Source organism: Canis aureus, chromosome 18 (genome assembly GCF_053574225.1).
Source record: "Canis aureus isolate CA01 chromosome 18, VMU_Caureus_v.1.0, whole genome shotgun sequence".
Lineage (NCBI taxonomy): Eukaryota > Metazoa > Chordata > Mammalia > Carnivora > Canidae > Canis > Canis aureus.
The window spans coordinates 34,512,824-34,532,751 of NC_135628.1; the positions used below are offsets into that span (position 1 = coordinate 34,512,824).

At 34.9% G+C, this 19,928-nt stretch overlaps 1 protein-coding gene and 1 long non-coding RNA gene across 2 annotated transcripts in view; both read left to right on the forward strand.

Annotated features, from left to right (window-relative positions):
* The window catches only part of THSD7A (thrombospondin type 1 domain containing 7A), a 428,088-nt gene that overhangs the window by 188,901 nt on the left and 219,259 nt on the right, over positions 1-19,928 (forward strand). The window lies entirely within an intron of this gene.
* LOC144288838 (uncharacterized) lies at positions 9,977-16,475 on the forward strand. Its single transcript, XR_013356836.1, has 3 exons — positions 9,977-13,435; positions 14,181-14,293; positions 15,804-16,475. It is a non-coding gene; the product is annotated as an uncharacterized LOC144288838 (long non-coding RNA).

A 19,928-nucleotide genomic window follows, 5' to 3' on the forward strand; every position in this document is an offset into this window, starting at 1 on the left:
TCCTATCATCCCTTTATCACCTTGGGATGATAATCTTCCCATACCTGCTAACCCCAGGGTGCTCCCCCATCTGTTGGTAATTTCTCTGAACACTACACACACTTTTGTTAATAATCCTTTTATTAAATTCTTCTCATTTAACCTATGTGACTTTGCAATCTGTTTTCTGCTCCCTGATGGATATAACAGCTATACTAGAGTACAATGTTAAGAATCAGAGAACTACTTCTATGTCACTGCTGTTATGTATTACTTAATAAACTATGCATTTGCTTATTTACATTTTTGTTCAACAAAGTACAAGACATCAAGACATTCTGGGTGCTGGAATATATAACCAAAAAATAAAAAAAGCAGCCACTGTAATCTCAAGGACCTGTTCTTTGCTCTATGGGAAGAGTGGCACAAAAAAGCAATAAAATTCAACAAGTACTATCTTATGTCTATATAGAGAGAGTATATGCAAGTGACAACCTAGGCAACAAGTTCTTCCTAGAGTGAGGTTGACAGGATTAGAAATGGCTTTTGGGAGGAAACGCTGCTAAGGTTATGGCTTAGTAGATACGCCTAAGGTAGGAGAGGATAATGGAAGAAAAATATGGGAACAGCAAGAACAAAGGCCCTGAGATTTGAATCAGTAATGATTCACTGAGCAAGGATGTGATGTACACTGATCATTCACACATCCAGAGATTTCCTTATAAAGGAATGAGAAACTAGACCAAAGGAAAAACCAGGCAAATCTTGGACGTCCAGATTAAATGTTTAGATTTTATGTCCTGTGAGTCGGTCATTTCCACTTTTATTAAAAACGGTGTTTTGAATGCATTCCAACATAGGTAGCATTTATTTATCAATTAAATCAATGCACTATTGAAAAAGTATGTACACTACTAAAAATCATATTAAAACAGTATAAGATAAGGACCCCTGGGTGGCTCAGCAGTTTAGCACCTGCCTTCCACCCAGGGCGTGATCCTGGAGACCCGGGATTGAGTCTCGTCAGGCTCCCTGCGTGGAGCCTGCTTCTCCCTCTGCCTGTGTCTCTTCCTCTCTCTGTGTCTCTCATGAATAAATAAAATCTTTAAAAAAAGAAAACAGTATAAGAGAAATAAAATAGTACTAGTATTTTGCTAATCTATGTCGGTTCACATTATCTTTACCTAAAATCTTAAGGCAAACCATGAAGAGTAGTGATTTTTAGTCTAATACACAATTTTTATAAAAGTATATTTTATATAAATATATTTTATATATAAATTTGTCATATAAATACAAATACAAATATTTTATAAATATATTTAGATTTATATATATATTTAAAATAAACTTTTTATATTGGTCAGTGGAGATTCATGAATAGAATTACCATGTGATATGCATATTATAATTAACCAATAAACAATTATTATCTATGCAGTACTATGTGCCCGACATTGGCTAGGTATAGAATTAACTTTGCATTTACACAAAAACATAATTTTTATGTGGAAGTAATTTTTTAAAAATCATCATGTATAAAATAAAGCAGATATTATTATTCCTATATTATAGATAGCAAAGTTGAGTATCTGAAATTTTAAGTAACTTGCCCAGGTCACCCAAAAAAGAGCAAAAGCAGAGGGCAGCGACATAGCCTAGAGCAGGGCTGCCCAGTTGTTGTATATGTGAGACCCCGGTGCTGACCCGGATGCCTAGCTGAAAGGCAGTTCCCATAAAAATGTTTCTAGGAGGAAGCTTAGGCTCAGTCTCAGCAGATGGGCACATATTTCAAAACTTGAAGCACAGCCATTTTTGAAATAGGCTTCTTGATACCTTTTGTTTTAGGGATTATAGCTTTTTTGGATCTGATCTAATTATTATCCCTCCACCTTTTTATAATAAGGCTGTTTCATAGCAGAAATGTCAGTCTTCCCTTTTTGAAATTTTTTTTCATGTTTCCAGAAAGTGCTCCATTTTGATTATAGAGTATAACAGTGCGGGGAGAAGCAAAGCATATGCTTACCTAGAATTGGTAAAAAGGAAGCATGTATATTTTCATACCCCTACCAGAGGTATTCAGATTCACTTCAAAATACTAGAGCAACGGGGCCAATAACTATATACACTGTTTCACTAAACCAACATTAGGATTCAAGATGGCTACTCTTGTCAAAATTTTATAAAGAAAGCTTGTCTTCTGCTCTTTATTTAACATCTCTCACTGACTGCATGATACTTTTCTGTTCAGACTTGAGTCGAGGCACACCTCCCATCCTGATCTGTAATACCTACTGTATTACCTAAGTTTGTTTATATTTCCTTCTGCTCTTTCCCTCAACCTAATTTCATTCCTTGAATAAAAGATACCTCTTTAGTGGTGCACTTAAAACAACAACACAACTAATTAGGTTATTTATATTATGGCAGGCCCCACATTTCATTACAAACTACATTTTATTAAATTTTGAAAGTTTTCTCAGAAGTTATGATCTGTTTTATGTCAGAAAATATTCTATATATATAATATATGCAATAGCAATAGATGAATGCTACACAAGCTACTTCATCAAAGATAGACACAATATTAACCATTCTATCTCCCACTCAGCTAAGACAATTCTTAGCACATAATCGGTCCCCAATAAATGTTTGTTAAAGAATGAAAATTGATTCTTTCAGTTTTAGAAACAAATGTTGACAGGCATGTGGAGAAAGGGGAACCTCTTGCACTCTTGATGGGAATGCAAGCTAATGCAGCCACTCTGGAAAGCAGTGTGGAGGTTCCTCAAGAAGTTAAAAATAGAGCTACCCTATGACCCAGAAATTGCACTACTGAGTATTTACCCCAAAGATACAGATGTAGTGAAATGATGGGACACCTGAACCCCAGCAGTATCTACAATAGCCAAACTGCGGAAGGAGCCATGATGTCCTTTGACTGATGAATGGATAAGAAGATGTGGTGTGTGTGTGTGTGTGTTTGTGTGTGTGTGTGTACACACAATGGAATATTACTTAGCCATCAGGAAGAATGAATACCTATCATTTACATCAACATGGACGGAACTGGAGGGTGTTAGGCTGAGTGAAATAAGTCAATCAGAGAAAGATAATTATCATGTAGTTTCATTCATATTTGGAATATAAAAAAAATAGTTAAAGGGACCATAAGGAAAAGGAGGTAAACTGAGTGGAAAAAAATTAGAGAGGAAGGCAAACCATGAGAGACTCGTAACTCTGGGAAACAAACAAAGGGTTGCAGAAGGGGAAGTAGGTGGGGAGATGGAGTAACTGGGTGTCAGGCATTAAGGAGGGCACTTGATGGGATGAGCACTGAGTGTTATACTGTATGTTGGCAAATTGAACTTAAAGTATAAAAAAAAAGAAAAAAAAAGAAATTGAGCCTTTTAGTAAATAACTGAGGCCACTAGGAAAATCAACACTTCCACAGGTTATAAAGAGTGTAAGTGAGATTTGTAAGAGAATATCCCACAGACAGGGGTACCTGGGTGGCTCAGTTGTTGAGCATCTGCCTTCAGCTCAGGTCGTAATCCCAGGGTCCTGGGGTCGAGTCCCACATCAGGTTCCCTGCAGGGAACCTGCTTCTCCCTCTGCCTATGTCTCTCCCTCTCTGTCTGTGTGTCTCATGAATAAATAAAATCTTAAAAAAAATAAAAAATAAAAGAATGTCCTGCAGACAGATAAATCATATTTACCTAAGAGAATATGGGATAGAGGTATCAGTTTCATTCATGAAACAGTGTTTAGAATGTATTTTAATATTACTGTGACTGGTTAAAACTAAACAATTACTATTGCATAGTTAAATATATTTTTGTAGAAATTATAAAATTATATTTTGTAAGGAGAAATGACATATATCTTCCTTGATATTGTAAATGTACTCCAATAGTTTATAAGCATTAGTCTACTTAGTTTAACTTTTTTGGTACATTTATAAGCATCCTTATTTATGTTATCTTCTACCCCTGTTTGTATATCTTGAAACCACTAAACTGTTTAGTCACAACTATCAAGTAATTGACACTGATGCTGGCAGACTAAAGCTAGTATTGTCAATGTTTACCTATAAACCTCTAGCAAATTCTTCTGAATATCCAATCAGTGTGACTACCAGGATCACTTCCCACATCCTAAGGCACAATGGTCTGTCTCATCATGCCTGGGCTGACTTCACCCCTCCTATACCTCTCTCTCTCACCTCACAGGAGTGTTTTTGGTTTAAATGATGGCCTCTCAGGGAGCAATTGAACAAAAGGAAGCTCTTAGGTAATGTTTTAAGACTATTTAATAAGTTAAAAGAAAGTTCTGGGGACTAAGGACCAACCATAACTCAAATTATAGATACCACTGTTTATTCCTTCTTCACATAAAGTTTAAATAAAGTCCATTCTAATTTCCTCACTTTTCCTCAGAGCCTTAGTAATATCTTCCATTTGATTGTGCTAAGTTTAACTTTCTTTCTTGAGCCCGTGTGAGAGCAAATTTCCTTGAGCTGGCACTTCCTTGCACTGCCTGACCACTGTTTGGGGTGGTGACCTTGCCTCTCCCTAACAGCAATTGTGATCTCACCCATTGTTTTCATTTATTTGCTGGAATTCTGCTACTTTTATATGGGCAGCACTGAGTCTCCCTCTGACTGGAATATAACAAGAAGGGATTTAAATAGGAGGAAATGCTTTCAAAGGGAAAAAAAGTCCACTTAGGATAAGGAGTTTAACAAATTATTAAGGCACTATTTCTATAACCTAATTAAGAATATGCTAACTCTTATAGAGTCTATTAATATATTGTATTAGTAATTTTATGTTTTACTATCTTCTTAAAATTACTGCTTATATATTAGCCATGATTTTAAGCCTCTACTCACACTTTGACCTTGCTATGTTCTTTATTTTTCTTATCATCTTATTATAGAGTGATTATCTAGCTTTTTCCCAAAGGTTTCTTTGACAAATATTTCCTTCTCCATTTAGTACAAATATATGGTCAGTGATACTAGATTCTAAAAGTTGTGACCAGGGAAATTTTGTTTAGTAGTATTTACCAGGACAGGAGCTGAATTGTAAGTGAGCAAAGTAATTGTACTGTGCTTGGTACAAGAAGCCATTGTACTGAAAAGATTTTGAACTGTTGGGACCATCATGTACAGTGTACAGTGCTGGAAAAAACAAAGCAGGTTTTTGAAGAAGAATCACTAATGACCATTGATAGTTGAGATTACAGTAATTTTCTTCTTGGCTTAAAAAAGGAAAAGCTTTCAAAAGACTTCTCATAGACATAAACCAGACCACTAACTGACATGTATATGAATACACATGTAATCCTTTTGGAAGGTGAATAAGAATAGAGATAGGAAAAGAGATATAGTCTAAGTCAAGAATAATAACTATGAATATCTCAGAAATTATTTTCAGTAGTCTGAAATTTGAATACTTTGGGATTTTATTCAAGATGTGGTATACTGATGCACTTTGGATTTCATGCAGGTTTTCAAACACTTTTTATTGAAAACGGAGCTCTCTGGCATGTAAAATTGTTGTGTAAGTTGAGAATAGTTCAGCAAAATGTGAAAATTTTAGTGGTTTTTAAAATTTTTATTAAGTTTTTATTTGAATTCCAGTGTAGTTAACATAGTGTTATTTTAGCTTCAGATGTATAATATAGAGATTCAGTAATTCTCTACATTACTTAGTGCTCATCATGATAAGTGTCCTCCATAATCCCTATGGCCTGTTTCACCCATCCTCCTGATGCCTTCTTCTCTGGTAACCATCAGTTTATTCTCTGTAGTTAAGAGTCCAGGGGGAGGGATCCCTGGGTGGCGCAGCGGTTAAGCACCTGCCTTTGGCCCAGGGCGCGATCCTGGAGACCCAGGATCGAATCCCACGTCGGGCTCCCGGTGCATGGAGCCTGCTTCTCCCTCTGCCTGTGTCTCTGCCTCTCTCTTTCTCTCTGTGACTATCATAAATAATAATAAAAAAAAATTAAAAAAAAAAAAAGAGTCCAGAGGGAGAAAAAAGTCTATTTGGGGGCTTATGTCTTTCTCCCCCCCTCTTTTTCTTTGCTTTGTTCTGAAATTTCACATAAGTGAAATCATATGCCATTTGTCTTTCTGTGAGCCACTTACTTCACTTAGCATTATACTCTCTAGTTCTATCCATGTCATTGCAAATGGCAAGATACCATTCTTTTTATGGCTGAATACTATTCCACTGTGGAATATAAATGGATATATAGTAGCATTTTTGTATTCTTTAAGTGAATACCCAGGAATAGAATTACTAAATCATATAGTAATTCTATTTTTAATTTTTTAGAGGAAACTCCATACTGTTTTTCACAGTGGCTGTACTATTTTGCATTCCCACCAACAGGGTAAGAGGTTCCCTTTTCTCCATATCCTTACCAACACTTGTTTCTTGTGGGGTTTTTTAGCCATTTTATTTTAGCCATTCTGATTGGTGTGAGGTAATATCTCATTGTAATTTAGATTAGCATTTCCCTGATGATGAGTGATATTAAGCATCTTTTCATGTGTCTGTTGGCCATCTGGATGTCTTCTTTGGAGAAATGTTTTTTCATGTCTTATGCCCACTTTTTAATTGGATCTTTGGAGGTATTGAGTATTATAAGTTCTTTATGTATTGTAGATACTAACCCTTTATTGGATATATCATTTGCAAATATCCTCTCCCATTCAGTATGTTGGTTTTTTAGTTTTGTTGGTTGTTACCTTCACTGCTCAGAAGCTTTTTATTTTGATGTAGTCCCAGTAGTTAATTTTTGCTTTTATTTTCCTTGCCTCAGGAGAAATATGTAGAAAAATGTTGGTATGGCTGATGTCAGAGAAATTACTACCTGTGCTCTCTTCTAGAATTTTTACAGTTTTACATCTCAGAGTTTGGTCCTTAATCCATTTTGTGTTTGTTTTTGTGTATGGTGTAAGAAAGTGGGCTAGTTTTATTCTTTTGCATATAGCTATCCAAGTTTCCTAACATTATTTGTTGAAGAGACTGTCTTTTTCCTATTACATATTCTTACCTCTTTGTGGAAGATTAATTGAGCACATAATTATGAGGTTTTTTTATAGGCCTTCTATCTTGTTCTGATATGTGTGTCTATCTTTGTGCCAGTAGTGTGCTGTTTTGTTTACTACAGCTTTGTAGTATAACTTGAAATCTGAATTGTAATACCTCCAGATTTGATTTTCTTTTTCAAGATTCCTCTGGCTATTTGGGGTCTTTTGTGATTTCATACAAATTTTAGGATTACTCGTTCTGGGTCTGTGAAAAATGCTGTTGTATTTTGATAGGGATTACATCAATTCTGTAGAGTGCTTTGGGTAGTATGGACATTTTAACAGTGTTCTTTCAATACATGATTATAGATAGTTTTTCCATTTGTTTGTATCATCTTCAATTTCTTTCATCAGTGTTTTATAATTTTCAGAGTACAGGTCTTTTGCCTCCTTGGTTAAGTTTATACCTAGGTACTCTATTACTTTTGGTGCAATTGTAAATGAGATTGCTTACTAATTTCTTTTTGTGTTCCTTCACTGTTAGTGTATAGAAATGCAGCAGATCTCTTTTCATTGATTTTGTATCCTGCAACCTTACTGAATTTTTTTTTTATCCATTCCAGTAGTTTTGGGGTGGAGTCTTTAGGGCTTTCTAGATGTAGCAAGATGTCATCTGCAAATAGTAGAAGTTTCACTACTTTAACCAGTTTGGATTCCTTTTAATCCTTTTTCTGCCTTATTGATTTGACCAGGACGCCTAGTACTATGTTGAATAAAAGTGGTGAGAGTAGACATTATTGTCTTTTTCCTGATCTTACGGATAAAGCTTTCAGTTTTTCATCATTGAGGATGATGTCAGCTGTGGACTTTTTTACATATGGCTTCTATTACAATGAGGTATGTTCCTCTAGAACTACTTTGATGAGGTTTTTTTTTTAATCATGAATGGATGTTGTACTTTGTCAAATGCTTTTTCTGCATCTACTGAAATTATCAGATAGTTTTTATTATTTCTCTTATTGATGTGGTGTATCCCATTGAGTGATTTGCAAATATTAGAACAGCCTTGCATCCTAGCAGTAAGTCCCACTTGATAGTGATGAATGATTTTTTGAATGGATTGTTGGAATCAGTGTGCTACTATTTTGGTGGGGATTTTTGCATCTATGTTCATCAGAAATATTGGACTGTATTTCTGGGTTGGTTTTTTTTTTGTAGTGTTTTATCTGGTTTTGGTACTAGGATAATACAGGCCTTTATAGAATAAATTTGGAAGTTTTCCTTCATTTTCTGTTTTTTTTTTTTTTTTTTTTTTAAGTAGTTTGAGAATGGGTATTCACTCTTCTTTAAATGTTTGGTAGAATTCACCTGTGAAGCTATCTGGTCCTGGACTTTTGTTTGTTGGGAGCTTTTTGATTACTAATTCAATTTCATTGCTCGTAATTGGCTTGTTCAAATTTTTATTTCTTTGTGGTTCAATTTTGGGAGGTTATATGTTTCTAGGATTTATCTATTTCTTCTAGGTTGTCCACAATTTGTTGGCATATAATTTTCATAATATTCTCTTATAATCCTTTGCATTTCTGTGATGTCAGTTGTGATTTCTTCTCTTTCAGTTCTGATTTTGTTTAGAATCCTTTTATTTTTCTGATGAGTATGGCTAAAGGTTTATCAATTTTGTTGATCTTTACAAAGAACTAGCTCCTGGTTTAATCTGTTCTATTGTTTATTTAATTTAATTTATTTCTGCTTTCATCTTTACTATTTCTTTCTTTCTACTGGGTTTGGGTTTGGTTTATTCTTTTTCTAACTTCTTTATGTTTAAGGTTGAGTTATTTGAAACTTTTCTTACTTCTTGAGGTAAGCCTATTTTGCTATACCTTTCCCTCTTAGAATTTCTGCATCTTTTGCTGCATCTCAAAGATGTTGGACCCTTGTGTTTTCATTTTCACTGTGCCTGTGTATTTTTTTATGTCCCCTTTGGTTTCTTGATTGACCCAATCTTTGTTTAGCTGCATGTTACTTAACCTCCACGTATTTGTGCCCTTTCTCATTTTTTTCTTGCAGTTGATCTCTAGTTTCATAGCATTATGGTCAGAAACATGGTATAATTTCGATCTTTTTGAATTTTTTGAGGCTTGTTTTGTGTCCTGATGTGTAATTTGTTGTGGAGAATGTTCTATGTGCGCTTCAAAAGAATGTGTATTCTGCTGTTTTAGGATGGTATGTTCTGAATATATTAAATACATTTGGTCTAGTATATTAGTCAAATCCACTGTTTCCTTGTTGATTTTCTGATTGGAGTATCTGTCCATTAATGCAAGTGGATGTTAAAAGTTCCCTACTGTTATTCTATTACTATCAATTATTTCCTTTATATTTGTTATTAACTACATTAAGTATTTGAGTGCTCTCACATTAGGTACAAAAATATTTACAATATTCACAGTATTGTTATATATTCTTGTTGGATTCTCCTGTGAATGATTGATTATATAGTGTCCTTGTCTCTTGTACAATCTTTCTTTTAAAGTCTATATTTTTAATGTACATATTGCAATCCTGGCTTTCTTTTGACATCATAAATGCTTCTCTGTCCCTTCACTTTCGATCTGTGTGTGTCTTTAGATCTGAAGTGTCTCTTGTAGGCAACATATAGATGAGTCTTATTTTTTTTTTTTTATCCATTCTGTCACCCAGTGTCTTGTGATTGGAGCATTTAGTCCATTTATATTCAAAGTAATTATTGAGAGATATGTATTTTTGCCATTTTGTGCTTGTTTTATGGTAGTTTTTGCAGTTTTTTCTCTTTATTCTCTTACTCTCTTCTTTCATGACTAGTTAGCTTTTTTAGTAATATATTTGGGATCTATTTTCTTATATTGTGCTTTTATATTACTGTATTTTGATTTGTGGTTACCATTCAGTTTGTATATAATACCTTCTATACTATTAATATAACAGTCTATATTAAGTTGATGGTCACTTAAGTTTGAATCCATTCTTCTCTCCTCTATCCATTTTAGGTTATGGTGTCATATTTACATTATTTTTGTGAGTCTCTTGACTGATAGTTACAGATATACTTACTTCTGCTACTTTTATGCTTCCTATCTTTTTTTTTTTTGCTCTTGTTTCTGTCTTTCCTTTCCACTCAAAGAGTCCCCTTTAACATGTAAGGCAGATTTAGTGGTCATGAATTCCTTTAACTTTTCTTTGTCTGGGAAACTCTTTATCTCTCCTATTCTAATTGATAGCCTTACTGCATAGAATATTTTTGACTGCAGATTTTTTTTTTCCTTTCAGCATTTTGAATATATCATGCCACTCCTTTCTGGTCTGCAAAGTTTTTGCTGAAAAATCAACTGATAACCTTATGGGATTTCCCTTATGTGTAACTGCTTTCTTTTCTCTTGCTCCTTTAAAAATTCTTGATCGCTGCTCTTTGACATCTTAATTACTGTGTGGCTTGGTGTGGATTTCCTTGGTTGATTTTGTTGGGACATATCTGTTCCTCCCGGATCTGCATTTCTGCTTCCTTTCCCAGATTTGGGGAGGTGTCAGCTATTATTTCTTCAAATAAATTTGCTTCCACCTTTCTTTCTCTTCTTATTATGGGATCCCTATAATGTGAATGTTATTTCACCTGATGGTATTGTTGATTTCTCGAAGTCTCTTCTCATTTTGCACATTTTTTTCCTTATCACCTCAGCTTGATTACTTTCTATTACTTTTTCCTCCAGGTTGCTGATGATTTGTTCTTCTGCTTCATCTAGTATGCTATTTATTCCACCTTGTGTGATTTTAATTTCCTTTATTGTGTTCCTCATATCTGGTTCTTTTTTTTTTTTTTATCTCATTGTTAAGTATCTCACAGATATCCTCCATTTTTTTCTCAAGTCCAATGAGTATGTTTATGTTCATTACTTTAAATTCTCTATCAGACATGTTACTTATCTCCATTTATTTCTCTTAGGAGGTCTCTTGCTGTGATTTTGTCCTTTCATTTGGGAACATATTCCTCTGTCTCCTCATTTTGTCTAATTTTCTGTGTCTGTTTCTCTGTTAGGAAAGACAGCTACATCTCCTGCACTTGAAAGTAATGGTCTTAAGGAGAAGAGATCCTGGAGTGACCTGCCCTGTCATGTCTCATGTTCACCAGGACCTGGCATTTCAGGGATGTGCTCTATATATGATGCATATGCCCTGCTGTTGTGTCTGAACCACCTTTTTCTTCAGTTTAGTCATCTGCCAGGGATCTCTTTGCCTGTAGTGGGCAGTGTTTTCTTCTTGTGGTATTAGTGGGCCATTCTGGGGATGCCTTGGCCTTGAATTGAGTCAGACCAGGCATTTGCCAGAAATGCAGCAATGCCAAACTGCATGGTGCTTTCTCTGTGTTGTATCCTGTAGTGAGCCCAGTTATCTGCCACTGGCCCACAGCTAAGGCTTCCATGTAACTGGTGTGTGTGTGTGTGTGTGTGTGTGTGTGATTATCTTTCCTTCTCTCTGGGGCAGAAATCACTTTGGCAGTGGTGTGGCCACTGTAAGGGCTGTTTGCATACTATCAGGCCTCTGACACCACCCCGTATGGACTCTGGCCAAGAGCATGTGGGAAAGGGTGGATCTGCTGAAACACAGCACAGAGGGTGAGGTGGGGCAGCAGTGCTAGCAAGCTTTGGGCCTGCCCCCTTCTCTATGGAAGCAGCCCTGCAGCACTGCAACTGCGGAATGGGGTGTGTGTGTGGATTGGCAGAAGCACAGTTCAGGCTGGGGTGGCAGTGCTAGCAAGTTAGGTAACAAGTCCCACAGGTAACCCTGTGTTTATGCTGGGGGATGAGAGAGGAAAATGGTGCTTGTCAATTTCTGTGTTCCTGGAAGACTTCCCCAGAGATTTCTGTTCCTCTGGACATGTTCTGAGATTAATAAATAACTCCCTCTCATATACACCAAGCACCTTTCAAACTGCTGCTTCTGGGCTCTTTGTTGTGCTGTCTCTTTAAGATTGGACACTCAAATTCTTTTCACCCTCTAGGATCTCCCAGCTCTGAGCCTGCTGAGTTTTTAGAATTCCAAATTTTATGCCATGCTGTTATAAAAACTTATGAAATTGAAGCCCTCTGGTTTTCAAAGCCAAATGTTATGGGGATTCATCTTCCTCCGTGTAGGAGTCTGCTTCTCTCCCCTCTCCTCAGCAGCTACATCCCTTGCTTCTGCAGACAGTCCTGTGAGGCCCTCTAATTCCTGACTGTGTCTCTGCCCTTCCTACCCTTTTGATGTGGCCTCTTCTCTACAGTTATTTGCAGAACATATTCTGTGAGTCTTTGGGTCATTCTCTGGATTATTTGCACTGATGAGAGTGTTATCTAGGTATATCTGTTGGTGGAGGTGAGGCTAGGGTCCTCTTACTATTCCACCATCTTCCTGAAAGAGAAATTTTTATTAACAGTTAAGGGTGCTTTTAAAATAATTAGATGGGGGATCCCTGGGTGGCTCAGGTTTAGCGCCTGCTTTTGCCCTAGGGCGCGATCCTGCTGTCCTGCTTCTCCCTCAGCCTGTGTCTCTGCCTCTCTCTCTCTCTCTCTCTGTCTATCATGAATAAATAAATAAAAAACAAATTTAAAATAATTAGATGGTGGGATCCCTGGGTGGCTCAGCGGTTTAGCGCTTGCCTTTAGCCCAGGGTGTGATCCTGGAGTCCCAGGATCGAGTCCCACATCGGGCTCCCTGCATGGAGCCTGCTTCTCCCTCTGCCTGTGTCTTTGCCTCTCTCTCTGTCTCTCAGATTAAATAAATAAAAGCTAAATAAAATAAAAATTAGATGGTAAAGATCATTGAAAACAAAAGGAGACAAGAACATAAACTTTATCTTATCACTGGGTTCTTTAAATCTCTTTCAAAAGAGCAGTTACATTCTGTAGATGGAAAGAAATCAACATATATTTGATTTTATAATGAAAATAAGCACCTTTTTTACATCTATATACCTTTCATATACTAGGATGACACTAGTGTTAAGAAGATAAGTGTTTATGTTGTAAGTATATACATTTCACTGTGATTATGCCTTTCTATTCGGCTCATAGAATCTTGGATTCTACTCATATTACCCAAGGAAAGTATTTTAAATTCTAGGAGCATCCAAATATCATTAATAGGATACAATTTTTAGATAAATCTACTAAGCACAAAATAAAATTCTATTTCTGTAAAACTTTACTTTTTTTTTTTTTTTTTTTTTTGAGAGAGAGACAGAGAGTGTGTGTAACTTGTGAGGGAAGGGCAAAAGGAGAGAGAATCTTAAGCAGGCTCCATGCTCAGTGCAGAGCCAGACTTGGGATTCAATCTCAAGACCCTGAGATCATGAACTGAGATGAGATCTGAAGTCAGATACTTAACTGAGCAGCAACTCAGGTACCCCAAAAGTTTACTATTTTGATAAGGATATTTAAAAATAATTTTTGCATGATTTATGATATTCAGTAAACCTAGTACAATTATGTGACAGCCAATGTCATTGAATATATTGATCTTCAAATACATCATAGAGATTTTCCTGATGAAAGAATTAGTGCATCTTAGATTCTATTGCAAAATCATTTATTACCAGCATTTCTTATTATTCCATCCTTGTTTCCTGACTTGTAAGATACTACATTCAAAATAAAGGTGGATGCAGAGAGAATTTGTTTATATTTTTTATCTTTTATTGTAACAGACTAATGACTACAACCACTCCTCCATGACAGAATCCTGACTTAGTTCAGGAAAATGTGGGGTTTTCTATGTAATAAAGGAGATTAACCAAAAAAAAGGAAAGTGAGATAAACCAAATCTGAGATTAAAAAATAAAAATATGAAAATAAGGATTATATTGGAAATTATGATATCATATATAGAATCATATAAAATTTATAAGCTACCTTGGCAGAAAGAAAGGAAACGGTAGAAATGACAAAAAAAAAAAAATGGTAGAGTTTAAATGAATTGAAATTAGTTTGAAAGGAATATGTCGTTATTTGGATAATATAATGTTGAACAAAACACATAATGGATCATGTCATGTAATGTTAATTTTGACAACTGTAAATCAGGCTAGGGAACGCTATGAAATCATCATGAATGATGCATATGCTCTGCTGTGTCCTCTTAATTTTAGACTTGCAAATATGATTTCTGAAGCCGTTTGCATTTGAACAACCAAAGCAAAGTGCGGTGAAATAAATCAATTTGAAAAGAAACATTTCCTAATGTGATTTGTGGAGTTCCCTGGTAAGAGGGCACTGGTGACATATTTTTGCATAGTTTCATTTTACCACTTACTTTCATTATCAAGCTGACAGCCTGGGGCCCAGGGGAGTCAAAGGCACAGGTAGAGCTGAGATTACGTTGAAAGTGGGGGCAATAGTCCTGTTCTGTTGCCATGAACATCATCAAATGGTAAGTTTTTATTGCTCACCAGAGACATTTTCTGAGAATGGCTGATGGAAAAGTTGAACAAACAGTAATAACGGAAAAGATCTAGTTCTATCATCTTGGGTCTAAAAGAAATGCTTCACTTTTGCTAAATTTTCCTTCGATGGTAAGCATAGGTTTTATCATTCATGTATTTTGTCAACTGGACTGTGAACTACTAGAAAATATCTCTCTGATCCTTATCCCCTGAGGGGACTTTGAGGAGGTGCTCAGGGCTTCATGGCTGCCAAAGGATAAGATGGGTTTTGTCATTAACACCTAGTAAATATGACCCCTGAAACTCCATTGATCGTTTTGCACTGATCACTTCTATTACAAATGACCACATTGACAATATCACTTTTTAAAGTTATGATTTCAGTTATGTCTTAAATGGGTAATCTCTTTATAAATATTATATTTATTATTTCATTTGTACACAAATGTGTGACAGTACTTATATATGTAAATAAATTAATCTAGGACAGTAGCCTCAATCCCATTGATCTACCACTGGCTTAAAAAAAAAAAGTTCTGGTGAATTTTATCCAGAAACTTTTTAAATGACAAGATGGATAAGAATATTTGAGACTTCTAAAGAAAATGCTAAATCTAAATGAAAAACTAATAGTGGAATATACCTCAACAAAAGAAAGTGATTGTTGAATGTCCATTGGAATTACAACTTTAGAGTATTTGAGGGAGAAAAAGGTATAAAGTAAGAATAAATTGTCAGTTATTTAGATGACTAGTTTTTATTAAGAAAAATCATCACACAAGTCATCAGATGTTTGTCAACCCCTTGGTTTGCCATTAATAACTTACTCTCCAGACCCAAGAGTAGAGTATAATGGATTGTCAGGAAGGGTTGCACCAGACTAGAGCCTTTTTCTAGGTCAGAGATGAGCAATACTTGGTGGGCACATATTTATTCAGCATTTTCTACTTATACAAAGGTGGAAATGATGTCATATAGGCACAAACAAAATAATTATAAAATAGGCACATTATTCTCGGAAGTCAGCAGAGTTAAATACCAATTATACAATTAGAAAATCAAAAATATTTGAACTGACTCATATTCAATCACTTGCTATTTCTGTGTCTTTCTTCATGTTACCTGTCTTCTTGAAAGTACAAGAATGGGAGAAATGGTCCTTTATTTAGCTGCCTATTTTAAATTAAAAGCTTAGATAAAACTCATAAATCATATCAAAATTTATCTCTGAAAACAGTTGTTTGTGACTAGATATGGTGCCAAAGATCATAAATGATTCAACTGTTTGTTGTAGTATTTTTTAAAAGATTTTGTTTATTTATTTGACAGAGAGTGCGCACAAGCAGGGGGAGCAGCAGGCAGAGGGAGAGGGAGCAGCAGGCTCCTTGCTGAGCAGGGACCCTGGGATCATGACCTGAGCTGAAGGCAGACACTTAACTGACTGAGCCACCGAGGCACCCCCATTTGTTGTAGTATTTGTTGCAGTCATCAATATTATAAAATTACACTGAAATTGATATCTGAAAGCTTTGAACATCCAGTATATTTCAGTAACAATAAATGAAACCACACTTCATTTTTTTTAAATTTTCCTGATCATATTTCTGTAGTCTTGTGTCCTCTAGTTTACCTGTAAATATTGCATAATACAATTATATAAACAATATTTTATTACTCTTCATACACAGTGGGAATAGACTTATTTTACTGTTTATAAAATTAATAATATCTTTAAACTAAGAGCACGATGTTAAAATATAAAGCAAAAAGAAAATCTACCAAGAATCCAACCACGCTGAAATAACCACTATTAATAATCTTGGTGGCTGAGCATCATGTTATGTATCTGTTGGATTATATCATGCATCCTAAATTTACTACCCCATTTTTTGTATCATATTAATACATCAAGCACATTTCCTTTACCCATGAGGTATATTAACAAGCCATATCATATAAGACTACACATAATGATTATACATATGCATGCAGGCAACTAGCTTACTCGGTCCATTGTTTTTTTAATGGATCATATTGTACATATTTCATTTAGCTAATGAAACCCTGTGGAAACCCTTCCAATTTATAAGGAATAACTCTAATCCATATTTTTTTTAATTCTTAAATTCCCTGCTGATGGTGATTAAATTATTTCTGGCTTATGACTACTAGGAATCAGCTACATGAAGAACTATATATATATCCTTATATATATATATATATCTATGTGAATTGCTATTTTTACTTTTATAGCACATATTCCCAGATATGGGATTGCTGGGTCAAATTTAATTTTAAAAGATTTTTCTAGATACTTTCCAAGGAGGTGCTAACACCCAGTGTTTAATAAGAGTACACTTTTTCTCTTGTTCCTCTGAACAAAAAAGCTCTTGTTACTAGTCTTATGCAAGCTGAAGTTATATGACACTGTTGCTTGATTTTTCATTTCCCTGGGTGACAAACTTGAGCACTTCATCATTTGTATATGGATTTTTGAGTTTCTGCTGCCATGCATCTACATATAAAATGAACAGAGTACATGTTCATTTCTCTTCTATTTGTGTTTCTCTTATCAATTTATAACAGCTTGTGTCACAGTAATTCAGTCTTTGTAACATCCATTTTAGGTTGTACACATTTATCAGTCTACTGACTAGTGCTAGGTTTGAGTTTTTAAGACATTGAACATGTTTGCCTTTTATTCTGCTTGTGCATTTTCATTTAAGGTTAAGGTGGCCTTCCTAGTCATAGGTTGCAAATTAAGTTTTCTAAATCTTTCTAAACTATATTATGTTGTTTTAATTTTAAATTTACATCTTCTCTTTTGGGCTTTAGTTTGTGAATGTGTAAGACACGGCTTCAATTTTGTGAGTTTTTTTTTAATTTGCTTTGGCTATCTGGTACTGTTTAAATAGGTCATATCTTCCTCATTTACTGAACTATCAATATCTCACATTTTTTTAATCCATTTCTGGATTCTCTATGACTGATATATCTCCTTCTATATGATACCATATGGACATTTCTATAATGAATGTATATTTTGCTATATTTAAAATAGCAAATACTCCCCTTCTGCTCTTCTTTTTTTGTGATTTTCTAGCTATCCTAACCCTGTGGCCTTTATATCTAATTCTATGATGAACCATGTGATTTTAACTGGAATAATTCATATTTGAATGTAACTTTGAAATCCTATCAAGAATTATTATAGTTTTCTATTTGTTCAGATCTTATTTTTTTAAAAGATTTTATTTATTTATTCATAATAGACATAGAGAGAGAGAGAGAGAGGCAGAGACACAGGCAGAGGGAGAAGCAGGCTCCATGCACCGGGAGCCCGATGTGGGACTCGATCCCGTGTCTCCAGGATCGCGCCCTGGGCCAAAGGCAGGCGCTAAACCACTGGGCCACCCAGGGATCCCTTCTTCTGCTCTTATGTGTCAAGTTATTAAATAATATACTGCAATTTTTATATGGATTCTAGATATTTCTTGCTACAATTGCTCCTAAATATTTTGTATGTGATTTTTTTTCTTGCTAATATAGATTTTTTTTAACATTTCTGTGTCTAGGTGCATTTATAAGGGTAAAACTATTTGATTTGTACATATTTAACTTACATCCATCCACATTGCCAATTCTCTTTTTAATTCCCAAAGTGTTTTATTAAATTCTCTTAAGTTTTCAGATTATATAATCTTAGCTTTAACAAAAGAAATTTCTCTCTTATCTTTTACAATATTTATGCCAATTATTTCATTTGCATTATATTTTCAGTTGGATGAACTAAGCAGTTGCAACTATGACAGTAATCAATACAGATTTTGTTCTTAGGGATATATTTAAGTTTACAAAGTAATTATTTTCAATCACTAGTACACAAGAAAATACCTGATCAAAATCAAGTCACTTAGCATTAATATAGTATTTGAGTTTTCAAGTGTCTTCAGTTCTGTGAATAGTTAGAAAACCTTGAACCATTCTATGCTTCATACTAAGATTGATTTATCATAAAAATAATTAAAGATGAGAGGCTTTAGAACATTGAGTGATATGGAATTTACCCAAATTCAATCCTATTTAAGGAAGTACAAAGTCTTAGTAGAGTTTGTATGTGTCAAATCCCACTGGAGCTCAGAGCTGGCAGTGAGACCTATGGTCTTCAAATACAGAAATATGTGTGCTTTCTCTCTGATTACTAATTGAAGAAAGACTTGATAATGGCAATTTTCAATTAACTCTAGATCTCTTAAATAGCCTATTACTTAAAGAAGAGTCATTTAAGCATTGAAACAAAACATTGTGGTTAATTTTCTTTTATCCTAGTTCACTTCCTAATTAGACCAGAAATTAACATCCAACAAAAGGTATTTGATGTAACAACAAAGAAATTGATGATTGTTGATAATCTGTGATAAGTAGAATGCCAAATAGTGTGAAGTATTGGTATCATTTGTCAACAATAAAAATCCTAGAAATTTGTATATAGATTTCAGGTCTCTGTTAGTATTCATATTTAGTGATTATAAAGTCTACTTCCTATAAGGACTTGGGGGTGATTTACAATAAAAAAGCTAAACCAGTGAATGAATGTTCGATACATATATAGATGTATAGATGTATAAATGCAATTAGAGAAAGAAGAGGGGAAGGGAGAGATTAGGTGAAGTTTTAGAATCACATGTGGAAGTTGGTGACAGTGATTAAAAACAAAAGTTAGATTGAGATACCTGAACAGCTAATAGAAAAAAAATGAAACATGATTTGTTCTTAAAAATGTGTCTGTGTACATGCTTGCATTCATACGTGTGTGTGCATGTGTGTTGTGCATACTTTGGTTTCTTCTGTTAGTAGCTGGTAAATATTGAGAACACGAGTCCAAACAATAGTTCTGTAAAGCAGTTTAAGAGGCATCGAAGTACTATGGACCAGATAAAAAATTTATCTCAGCTAGAGGAAATCTTGGGCTAATAGAATGTCTTGCTTACAGATAGCTGCATAAATTTCTCATAGTTGTTTTGCAAAGTGCTAATATACCATCACTGTGAGATTCTAAAACTCTTGCTTATGTTATTATTTCAGCAACTTTTTCCTGAGTCTCCTTGAAGAATAAGATGATAATTACCTTTACAAATTAAATTAATGGTTAAGTTAAAGGATCAAAATCAATAATTTATGAGAATCCACAGCCTTCTTCTGTTCTTTCACTATTTAATGCTTTCCCCTTTGCCTTTCTTTCCCCTATATGAGGGAAATATGAAAAAAGCTGCAGGAGAGTGTTCTCTCAAGAAAAGCAAGCTAGAGAACAAAAGAATTAGGCTTTTGTGGGGTCCATGGGTTGTGGCAAAACAAAATGTTGGGGAGAGCTCCAAAGGGCTGGCCAAAGTAAGAGAACAAGGATTCACAAGGAACCAAGAGGGAAAGGTTAAAAGAACTGAAGAGTAAGCCCTT